Source organism: Hyaena hyaena, unplaced genomic scaffold, assembly GCF_003009895.1.
Source record: "Hyaena hyaena isolate Hyena2069 unplaced genomic scaffold, ASM300989v1 scaffold_1541, whole genome shotgun sequence".
Lineage (NCBI taxonomy): Eukaryota > Metazoa > Chordata > Mammalia > Carnivora > Hyaenidae > Hyaena > Hyaena hyaena.
This window is the reverse complement of record NW_024082178.1, coordinates 248,708-260,754: the sequence shown is the minus strand read 5'-3', so window position 1 is coordinate 260,754 and position 12,047 is coordinate 248,708.

Below are 12,047 nucleotides of genomic sequence, written 5' to 3'. Positions count from 1 at the left end.
TTTCGCTCAGCATAACACCCTCAAGGTCCATCCATGTTGCTACACATGGCCAGATTTCATTGTTTCTCATTGCCATGTAGTATTCCATGGTATAGATAAACCACATCTTCTTGATCCATTCGTCTGTTGATGGACACTTAGGCTCTTTCCATGTTTTAGCTATTGTGGAGAGTCAGCACCACCCATCTTAATGCTGGACCATGGCAGAAATTCAAAGCCCAAATCCTAGAGGCTCTTAGGACTGGAAGCAGTTTTCAAATGACCAGATACATCCTGGTAATAGGAAAACCAGGTTCCCTGAGAGCAGTTTGGGCGCCCTGCCCCTAGGTCTCTGACTATTGTGGGATAAAGGAAAGTGTTTGGGAAGGAAATGTCATTAGGGCTCTCCCTTCACCCGGGCGCTGGATCCAACCACAGGGATCTGTTTTACTTGGACGGAGTTTGCTGATACTCTGTGACAACCAGTTCCGGATGTTTTATAAACAATTAGCCTGACAGTTTGATGGACGAAGGTAACATTTGGGTATCATCTGCACAGCAACGAAAGACAGATGATTATTTTTGACGGGGAAAAAAAAAAAAAAAAAAAAAAGCACTGATGATGTGGAAATGGGGAAGCCAGAGTCCTGAGGCTCACACTGTCTTCAGATATGGGGCCAGATCAAAACCCACTGGAAATGCGGCCCCACAGCCTGGGTGATGGTCCTGGTCTGGACAGCGGGTGGAGCCTCAGGGCACACAGCACGTCTTAGAAAAGACTGTGTTTTGAGGCTCCTCATCTGAGAGAAACAAGGAGAAAGGAAAGGAAGTTCAGTTGTGGCTATAGTGAAATCAAAAGGCCAGCCTGAGACCTGGGGTTCATTTAGACTCATACCTTTTATATGTATATTTAATGTTTATTTTTAAGAGAGAGAGATAGAGAGAGAGAGCACAAGCAGGGTAGGGTAGGGGCAGAGAGAGAGATAGACATACACACAGAATCCAAAGCAGGCTCCAGGCTCTGAACTGTCAGCACAGAGCCCAATACGGGGCTCAACCTCACGGACTGAGAGATCATGATCCTGCTTTGAGATCATGACCTGTCTTCAAGATCATGATCTGAGCTAAAGTTGGACACTTAACCAATTGAGCCACCCAGGCGCCCCTCACACCTTTCTTTTTTGTTTATGTCCTATTTAATCCCTTAATCAATTTAAAAATTGACAAGTAATTCCCATACCATAAGCTTCACCCATAAAAAAAAAATGCAATTTAGTGGTTTTTAGTACATTTACAGAGTTGTGTAACCATCACTACTATCTAGCTTGAGAATACCTTCCTCACCCCAAAAGGAAACCCCTTGCTCATTAACGATCACTTCCTATTACTACTTCTGCCCTGGTCTCTGGCATCCACAAATCTATTTATTGTCTCTATGGATTTGCATATTCTGGACATTTCACATAAACAGAATCAAATAACATGTGGGCTTTTGTGTCTAGATTATTTCATTTAGTATAATATTTTTGAGGTTTGCCCATATGGTAGCATGTATCAGTACTTCCTTGTTTTTATGGCCAAATAATATTTCATTATATGGATATACTGCGTTTTGTTTCTCCAGTCATCGGTTAATGGACATTTGGGTTGTTCTACTTTTTGACTGTTATGAATAATGCTGCTATGAATATCGACATATGGTATTTTTGTGTAGACATATCTGTTCAGTCCTCTGGGGCATATACCTGGGTGACTCTGTGTGTAAATTTTGGAGAAATCATATCTTAGACTTTTATTCTTATTTTATTATTGTTATTATATATAATAATACATATTATATATATAATTTATTGTCAAGTTAGCTAACATGCCATGTATACAGTGTGCTCTTGGTTTTGGGGGTAGATTCCTGTGATTCATCATTTACATACAACACCCAGTACTCACCCCAACAAGCACCATACTCAATGCATATCACCCATTTCCCCTCTCCCTTCCCCCCATCAACCCTCACTTTGTTCTCTGCATTCAAGAGATACCTTAGACTTTTAAATGAACCATATGAATGTCAGTGTGTCTCCTCATCTCTGTAAAGCCCATGAATTCATTGGGGAGAGGGTGGTGCCAGTAGAGACACACCTAGGCCAAGTGGTTTAAGGAATGGCATGAGTCGGGGCTGCCCGTTCAGAGGTCTGAGTCTCTGACGGCAGCAGAAATGGTGGTCTGTCTTTGGAAGAAAAGCATATGCATGCTGTGGTTGATGAGCAGAAACCCTGGCTAGTAACCAGTTCTGCTGATGGGGATGAGCTGATGACCTGACAGCTGGGGTGCCTGGTTTCCCTATTGCTTTGTCAGGCCATCCAGAGAAATAAATTCACACCTCCTGTGTATGCCGTGGCTTTGCTCTGAAGGGCACACATGGCCTTGGCTCAATAGGACTTGATAGGTTAGACCAAGGAACGTATCAGGCACAAGTGTTTGAACAAATACCAAATTGTGTGGTATAGATGATGACTTACCAGGGAACAGAGCATTCGTCGTGGGCTGTGAATATATATGGGAGCCCCAGATTCACAGGCTCTCCAGGGAGAGTGAAGCGAGACTAGTTTGGTTCCAGTTGTATATACATAATTTGTATTGGGATGGAAGAGACACCTGCTTTGCCTCCTTTTCCTTCCTCGGGCCTTGTCTGGCACAGAAGTTACAAAACGGATGAACTGTGCTACGGCAGTGATGGAATTTGCTTTGGTCACATGGTAATTCTGAGCAAAAGGGACTGGGAGACATGAGGGCCTAGTTTGAATGTTATATGAAGAGCAATGAGTCACCTGGGCAAGCCACCCAGCTTCCTAGATTCTGGCCAAAGAGTGGGTCTTTCTGGACACCAGATGCCTCTGTGATTTGGTTTCTTCCTGATATAGGACTCAAGTGGAATCATTTTTAAAATTGCCGTGGACTGAACAGTCTTTCCGTTCTCGTTTGCAGCTAAACGTGGGGACATGGAAATAAAGCTGAATCAGGAGTTTTCCCCCACTTAATTCAATTCAGCACAGCAGGATCTGGATTGAGGCAAGAGATCAGGAAGCAAAGGAACCCAGGGTGAATATGAGAAAGAAAAGCTCTGGCTCAGCTTAAAGTTGAACCAACACCAGGGATAGACAAGGCATTATGCTAATCGACATTTTGTTTGTGAATCAGAAACCTAGACATGTAGAGTCCCAGCAATAGGAAGCATCCGAGCTGCTTAGGGGAGTTTTGTTCAACTATGAATTTCCTAGAAATCACGGTTCCTATCATTTCTCTAAAGAACACAGAGTGAGGGTTTGGCCTTCCAGTCACCACTGATCAATTTAACGCTATGTTAACAGTAGTGCAGCAGCTTTGTAAGAGATGAAGAAAAAATACCAGAGTCTTTCGGATTTAATAACACAGTAATTTGGAGCAGATACCGCCAATACCACTGCTCAAGGGGAGATACATATGGTATACAAAATAGTTTTTTCGGTCCGTCAAATCCAACACATTTGAAAATAAGTAAGTTTGGCATAAATCTTTGAGAGGGGCAGAGTCATAGGGATGGGCCCCCAGCATGTTGGAGATTGCACATGGGAGACCACCAAATCACGAGAATTTGAGGTCCCTGTAGATTGAACCCGTAGGTCTAGAAAGTCCTTTGAAAATCAAACATAAGAGCTAATATTTTATGAGAGCGCGTTATATGCGCCAGGCACTGTTTTGAGTATTTCACATGTATTAATTGCTTTAATCCTGAGAACCATCCTGTGGACATGATGGCTGCTGCAAGTTTCCCTCAAATATTTCAGAAAGAAAATGATAGCGAGCGTAAGAAAAGAACGACAGAGCACATGGGAAAAGACTATAAAGGAATAATCCAAATGAAGAGTAATAGGATTTCTTTGTTTGATTCCACAACTTTTCTGTAGGTTTGAAATGATAAGAAACATTTGGCAGAAACACCCGTCTGGAAAAAGATCTGATTCTTACGAGATGAGAACACTAAGGCACAGAGAGGTTAAGCAAATTGCATCTGGTCAACTGATACTAAATAGTGGAGCCAGAATTCCAGATTCTGGCTGGCGAGATTGACAAGGCAAGGGACATATAGAGATGGAGATACTGTTAGTTGTTCAAGTGGTTGTTTTGGCCTCTGGTGCTCCAGAAGCATAATGTTGACCTTGCCACCAAGCTCAGCACTGGGTCTTGGGCAACCCAAGCAGAGGGGTAAGGCAGGAGCTGGGAGGGAAGGAAGATATTGGCAAGTTCAATGCCCCTGAAGGTATGGATGAGCCTCTGGTCTGTACAGTTACCATTCACGAGGAGGTAAATATGGCACATGAGGGTAAGCACTGAGAAACATTTGTAGCGACTTAACATTGCTGCTGCATCCAATCAATCATTATTAGTTTTCTGGTAATTCTCTTTTTCTTACTCATTAATTCAAAGATTTATTAAATGCCTACTGCATGTTCAATATTGGATGAGACTTAAGTTTCTTAAAGACAAACTTAGAACAATAGTTACATACATCCCATGTCAAATATGAGAGCAATTTCAAAGACAGCAAGATTTTTCTTCTTTAAATTTTTGAATGGGAGGGTTTTTTTTTTAATTGAGATACACTTGACATGTAACCTTACATTGGTTTCAGGTGTACAACATAAGGATTCGATATACGTATAGATTGCAAAGGGATAGTTAACATCCACCACCATAGTTACAGGATTTTTTTCCCCTTGAGATGAGAACTTTTCAGATCTACTCTCATTGTCAGTCTTTGTTGAATTCAGGCTCCAGGCTTAGGGAGAGAGGAGATGTCCATGGAGGCATTGAAGCTGAAACCTCCTTGTTCCCTGCCTACTCTGCTCACTTGCTCATTGTGGCTTCGATCAGACTGATCGTGGTCGAGAGCAAATAGGAATCCAAGTTATTAGGAATGCTTCCCAAGACATAGCACCTTTTTAATCCCAAAGTCATTCATGCATTGTCCAGCTGTGCCTGAGGCACATGGTTGCAAAGTGTGGGTGCCAATTGGCATTCTAAGTGGAACGAATGGAAAATTTTGGCTATGGAAACCAAAGGGAATTCTTCACCCTAATTAAGGAAAAAAAAAAAAACAGACAACCTCTGCAATATTGAAAGTCTAGGTAGAGAAGGCAAGACCTGGCTTCTGACTTCATGAAAATGAACCATGCTTAATTAGAACTTAGCTAACACAAATTGGAAAGAATCAGGGCTAAAGCCAATTGGCGTTGGTCCAGTTTGGGAATTAAAGTCCTATAGTTCCCCTGCTACCCTTAAGAGCAGTCCACCTTTTTGGGTTATAGGTAACAGCCCTGAGCCCCTTCCTAAAGCTGAAGGAGTAAGTTACCTGTTTCCTTCAGGGAATGAGCCCTGGTGCTTTGGAAAGATTACATTTAAAGGACAATTTTTATTGTATGTTCTATAATTCAATAAATACAGAGCTTCACATCAACCAAGAGCTTATTTGGAATCATTTCCTTTGCTGTCTGGCTGCTTGCAAAAGTCAAATTAGTGAACTATACAGGACAGAATGTTACTCAGGTTGGATATCTTCATATTAAAAAAATGTAAATAAATCCAGAGAAAGGGAAATTTTAGAAATCCAAATAAACATCCTTGGTGCGATTTGTCTTTTCGAATAGTTTCTCAACTTCTTTTTCCTCTGTGGTCATGTCTCAAGTGCCTTTTAGTGATAACCCTGGACACTCCACATTTCAGCACAGTACAAATATTTCTCTCTTGTGTTCTTGTTTGTTATTTCTGACAGAAACGTGAAAGCCATATCAGCTAGATGGAAACCCTAGAGGGATTTAGGAAGAAAAGATCAATTGTTTGACAATAAACATGGCAAATCCCATGTGATTAAACAAACGCTTATAAATGAAAGCAAGAATATTGCACTTTGAATTGTTAACCATAAAGTGAGAACCAGAAATGACTGGGCAGGCGACCTGTTGGTGGGGGCACCGGTATTTCGGCCCAAAATCCAAAAAATCTGGACAAAGCAGAGATCAAGAGACATGTGAGAGCTGACTTTTTCTATTACTGAAGTTGTTTTGTTCTTGGCTTAAGAAAATAGATCTGGGGGGGGGGCGCCTGGGTGGCTTAGTCGGTTAAGCGACCGACTTTCGCTTAGGTCATGATCTCGCAGTTCATGGGTTTGAGCCCCGCGTCGGGCTCTGTGCTGACTGCCAGCTCAGAGCCTGGAGCCTGTTTCAGAGTCTGCGTCTCCCTCTCTCTCTGACCCTCCCCTGCTCACGCTGTCTCTCTCTCTCTCTCTCTCTCCTAGAAATAAATAAAAATATTAAAAAAAAAAAAAGAAAAAGAAAATAGATCTGGGATAATCTAGGTATTATAAACTCCTGCAAAAGAGGTGGCTTTGGTCAGGCTGGCATTGTTGAAAGGGAATGAGCCTTCTAGGTAACCTCAACGTGCAGTGCGATTTTGGGAAATGGAACTTAAGTTTGTCTTTCACTGTTAACAAGCTAGAGGTGCCTCTAGCCAAGCCCATGTGTCTGTCAGAAAAATAAGTTGTCTTTTGGTAGAAGGCTCTCTGTCTCAGGATCATGTGAGATTCACCACATAATGCTCAGAAAACATGAGATCATCTTTACACAGGGAGCGAAGAAGAGCTGGGACCTGATTTCCTAGCTTTTCCCACAGATTTTTCTTTCCACTCTTGTCAGTCATATCTGAAAGGCTGACAGTTACCAGGGGCTGTGGCCAAGCATGAGGGAGAACGTGTCATTGCTGGCTGTGTTGGCCATAGCAACATGTCTGCCTCGGGGCAGATCCAGTGGGGAAGAACAGACAGAAAAATGTGGCAGTGTACAACTGAAACAGGCTAAGGGTGGAAGCCGGAAGCTGGTGCCGTCCACCAGACACTTCCAATGGCCAATAACAGGGTGTTTACCCGTCGTTTTATGTTTCAATAAGTTACCAAGTTGGCCAAGAAAATAATGGATGGTGGCTTATCACGAGTTGGTAATTTCTCAAAATATCTCTATGTCTCATAACCTCAGTCAGTGCTGAGTTACATCAATCAACAAATGTGTCAAGAGCCAGAGCAGTGCGTTAAGTGGCAGTTGAGACATCAAATACAAATAAGACATGTTTCTTATTCACAAGAGAAGTTCAGAGCCAGTGGGAAAGATACGTAAACACGTTTTTCCAATGCAGTAAGATGAGAATATAATAAATGCTTGGAAGAGGTGCTACAGGAACACAGACAGAAAGTCCATTGATTCTGCTGGGAAAGTCTGAGAAAGCATCAAAAAGGAAGAGAATTTAGTTTCCTGGAAGGAGGACTAGAATTTACCAAAAAGAAGGATCTAAGAAATACGTGAAACATCGGTATGTGGGTTCGAGCCCCGCGTCGGGCTCTGTGCTGACAGCTAGCTCAGAGCCTGGAGCCTGTTTCAGATTCTGTGTCTCCCTCTCTCTCTGACCCTCCTCTGTTCATGCTGTCTCTCTATCTCTCAGAAATAAATAAAACATAAACATTAAAAAAAAAATACGTGAAGCGTGAAACAGAAGCCAAGCGTGTGCTGAGCATTTGGGGGGCAGGTCCATAGCCGTCATTTCTGTGTGTTAAGAGGTCTATTCTCCCAATAATCCAATTTTCAAGCCCTCTGTCTCACTTTGGTCTCAACAATCTAGTTTGAAATGCAATGACCTCCTTGTTCCCATTGTCTCAGATTGTCCCTTGGAAACCATGACAAGTGCATGGCCCTACAGGTGGAATAGACTGCCGAGGAAATGGCAAGCCCCACAGAGCATTGCATTCATCCTTGACTAGGAGCAGAGAGAGGCAACCAGTCCAGTGTATAATCACATACAGGGGAGGGTGGAGAGAGCTGGGGTTCTTGATCAGCCAGGCCCAGGCCAATACAAGGAGGTGGGAGGCTGACACACCCGTGGTCATCAGCGGCAGCGCCAGCACAGAAGACCAGGGTGGGCTCTACTCCAGTAGACACCAGAAGAAGAGACCCTTTTTGGGCCTCAGATTCTGTAAGATGAACTAATTTAACTAAATCAGCAGTTGGCAGACTTCATTTCTTAGAGCACTGGGGCTCCCTAAAGGTGCCTCAGTGGCCGGAGATGAGAAAGAGCAAGGCCAAGTTGGAAAGGCAAAGCCTCCCACCCTCACGTCAACAGGAGTATTTTGATTCCATTTGTTTTCGTGTTGGCAATCCACATGAGACATAATTTGACAGAAGTATATTTTACTGGGAAAAAAAATTCAGAATCTTGGACTAGAGAATCAAATTCTGACTCTATGGCTCTGAGCCTCCTTTATTTCCTCTGCAATCCCATGAAATTCGACTTCTGTCCCTCTGTAACACTTACACACTTTTAGGTTGTGTTATTCTTTATGTTCTAACGAGGTGCACTTCTTTTTCTCTTATGAATTTTTTTGCTCCATGAAAGGAAGTTCAAGGCTGCTGGACATCCCTAGCCATACTGGCCTCCTTCCTGGGCTTCAGACTCACCAAGCTCACACCTTGGCACTTCTGTTTTCTTCCATCTGGAGTTGTTACTCTCATCTCTCCCTAAAACTTGCTCCTTCACTTCCTTTAGGTCCTTTAGTGGCCTTCTCTGATGGTCTTTCCTGAACACCTAATATGTAAAATAGAACCACATCCCCCCGCCATACACAGTCTCTCTCTCTCTCTTTCTTTCTCTCCCTCCCTCTCCCTCTCTCTCTCCAGGGACCCTTCATTCTGTTTTTATTTCCCTCCATAGCACTTACCATCACTTGCATATTTTATATCTCATTAGTTGCTTTAATTCTGTCTCATCCTAGAATGTAAATTCCAGGGGGCAGGGACTTTTTCTGTTTTGGCCATTGCTCTGTCCCTGGAAGAGAGCCTGGTATGGAGTAACCACCCATTCACTGGAGGCATTTGACAGTCAGCTCCTGTTCAGCCAAGACACCCTATTTCATATAGAAAGATCCCACCCGCAGTGACTTACGGTTTGGCCGGGTTTCCTTGTTGCCTGTAACATCCAAACCAGTGACCCAACCAGACCTACCTCCCCTAGTCGTAACAGTAATTTAGACAGAGTGTTAAAAAAAAAAATAAAGCATGGGGTTTGGAGCTGAGGGTTTGGATTTGGGTCTGAACTGTAACACATGCTAGTGGGCTGCTTTTAGGTAACCTCTGAAAGCTTTGGTTTTCCTGTATGTAGAATGAGGTAGTCATTTGCCTGTCATGCAAGGTTGCCATGAGGATTACATCAAGTTCGATGGGGAGAAAGTGCTTTGTAATCTGTAAAGGACTGTGTGAGGTGTGGCTTCAGAGAATTAGACTGTAAGTGATCTGAACTCTCAATGGCCCTTGAGTCAATAGTAACACTGTGACGGCTGGTGCTCACCTAATTTTTCTGAAAACAGAGATAAGACTACCTCTTTCTGTCTGAAGGTAGGAAAGTGAATCAGATGATCTATTTGAAATACCTTTAACTTTATCATCCATCATATGATTTTGGTGAAATCAGTAAGAAAATACTCAGCAAAGAAAGTGTTTTTATCGACACTACAAGGTTGTCAAGTTAATAGCTTCTGTAAAGAGTCCCTTTTGGCTCTGCAGGATTGCCTGTTTCTTTTCTTTTTGGAAGGGCCCCTTTCCTTCATTTTGGAATGTATGCTAATTTCTGCTTCCCCACATTTATACCATGTGCCTCAGCCTCCCAGATTCCAAAAAAAAAAAAGAATTCTATGTATTTGTGGAATGCATTTGACACTTAGCTTGAGTTGCCTCCCCCAAGGAAGTTCTTTATATTTATTACCATTGATACAAAACGCTTGAACACAAGGGAGGCAGTGTGTTAGGAGGTATGGAACACTGATAAGAGAATTAAGAACTTGAGATTTTGTCTGGTTCTGTTCCTGACTAGTTAAACGGCCTTGGGCAAGTTTCCATTTCTGTGGGCCTCAGTCTCTGTGTGTGTGTGTGTGTGTGTGTGTGTGTGTGTGTGTGTGTGTGTAACAGGGATGGGGGAATCATGTGAAGCGACAACTCCAGACTCTCAGGGAGCAAACTTGCTCTGCCTAAGAACACACCTTCTGTGGGTGTGTTTGGTTGTGAAAACGAGACCCACTGGGCACAGCTTGGCTGGACTAGGACTACAACATAGGAGATTCTGCTTCTTGACATGATAGAAGAAAAAGACATAGTGAGGTGACCAGAAAGACAGAGATGCTGGAAGAGGAGCCTGGAGCAGCAGGAGGAGGGAGCAAGACAGAAGGTCCAGCAGAGTGGCCAGAGGCTGGGATTGAAATGGATAAATGGCCACTAAGAGGCTCTGACTGACAGGAAAGAGTAATGGGCTGTTTGAGCAAAGACGACTAACCCCAAGTGAGGAGCCATTTTCTGGAAGGACGGAGAGCAGACCTACTGGACTTACCGAAACACTGGTTCTGGGAACTCTCTTCTTTATATATGCACAGTGTCCCTTTTCTTGACCCGTCTCTGCTAGGTCTCTTCTTTCCTTAGTGTTCCCACGGCCATGCTTGGGGCATCAGTCCCTGGCCCTCCACTTACCGTGGCCTTTTTAGGGACAGCTTTCAGGGGGACGAGTGGACGATATTGGTGCTCCCACCCACATCCCCCCAGCTTCCATTCGGTTTTCCTTGACCATTCTCTTGCACATTCCCTCTTTCCTCTGTTGTGCATTTGATTCAAATTGACAGCATTTGAAGCTCTTAGGAAAGCTGCCCTTATCTCTACCAGAGCCAGCACAGAGAGCTACAGCCCGAGGGCCTGGGGATTTGTTCTCCACAGCCCTGCCCATGGCCCTTGAGCAAAGGCTTGTAAGCCCCGCTCTCTTGTCTCAGTTGATCCTACTCAGAAGTGTAACTTAACATCCCAGAGGGTCCCTGTGGGATCAGCCCAAACCCTCCTCTGCAGAGCTTTGCCTAAGATGCAGCTTTGCTTGCTATCCTGCCCCCTTCTCTCTGCCTTCCCACTTTCTTGCCAGTCTCCTCTAGAAGCATTTCCTTTTTCAAAAAATTTTTTAAAATATTTATTTATATTTATATTTGAGAGAGAGAGAGAGAGCAAGTTGGGGAAGGGCAGAGAGAGGGAGATACAGAATCTGAAGCAGGCTCCAGGCTCTGAGCTGTCAGCACAGAGCCCAACATGGGTCTTGAACTCATGAACAATGAGATCATGACCTGAGCCAAAGTTGGATGCTCAACCGGCTGAGCCACTCCGGCGCCCCTAGAAGCACTTTTTTTTTTTTTTTTTTTTTAAATAAATGACTCACTCACAAACCTTGAATTCTCATCTCAGAGAGCCCAGCTCAAAAAACACCCCCTATCTCCTAAGGCTTAGTTTTCTTTAAAAATTGGACGAAGTTCTGGGCACTTTTCCTAAAAGAAAGTATACATATGCATGTAATTGGCTTGCCTTTGCTCCATGATCTTGCAAGTGTAAGAAATGTCTCATCCTTAATTTTTCTAAGTCCTAGCTGACTCAGCCTTCCACCCACCAGGTGCTTGAGAGATCCAAGTTCAGTTATCTGTGGGAGGGTGTTTCTCGTCCTTCCTTGCTATTCACTTGAGGTCACTCAGGAAACTTGGACCAAAAATGTTAGGGGGAGCCTCAAGATTTCAGCCCAGTCCTCTTGGGGTTTTTGTCCTTCGCCCGGAGGTGCAGATGACAATGTCTGGCTCTGCTTGGAGATCTGTGCTGACCTCCCAGTCTGTAGCACTAGTGTCCAGACTCTCCAGCCGCTTCCGTAGAGAACATACTTCCAACCATTCTTGTGGGAGGCCCTGATGCCTCTGGACTGCTGCGTGGGCCCTGCCATCCAAAGAGCTTAGATCGACAGCACCTCTCCCATAACTCCCTCCCTCCAGTTCTATCTCTTACTACTATCTCTTGTTACTACCCCTGATCCATCCCACCCCCATCCACCTACCATAGTCTCCTGGCCTCTCCCCTCACAGACACTCCCCACCTCTGTCCTCCACCCTCAGCAAAGCAGCAGATGGAGGTGACCTTCAGGGCAGAACTAGG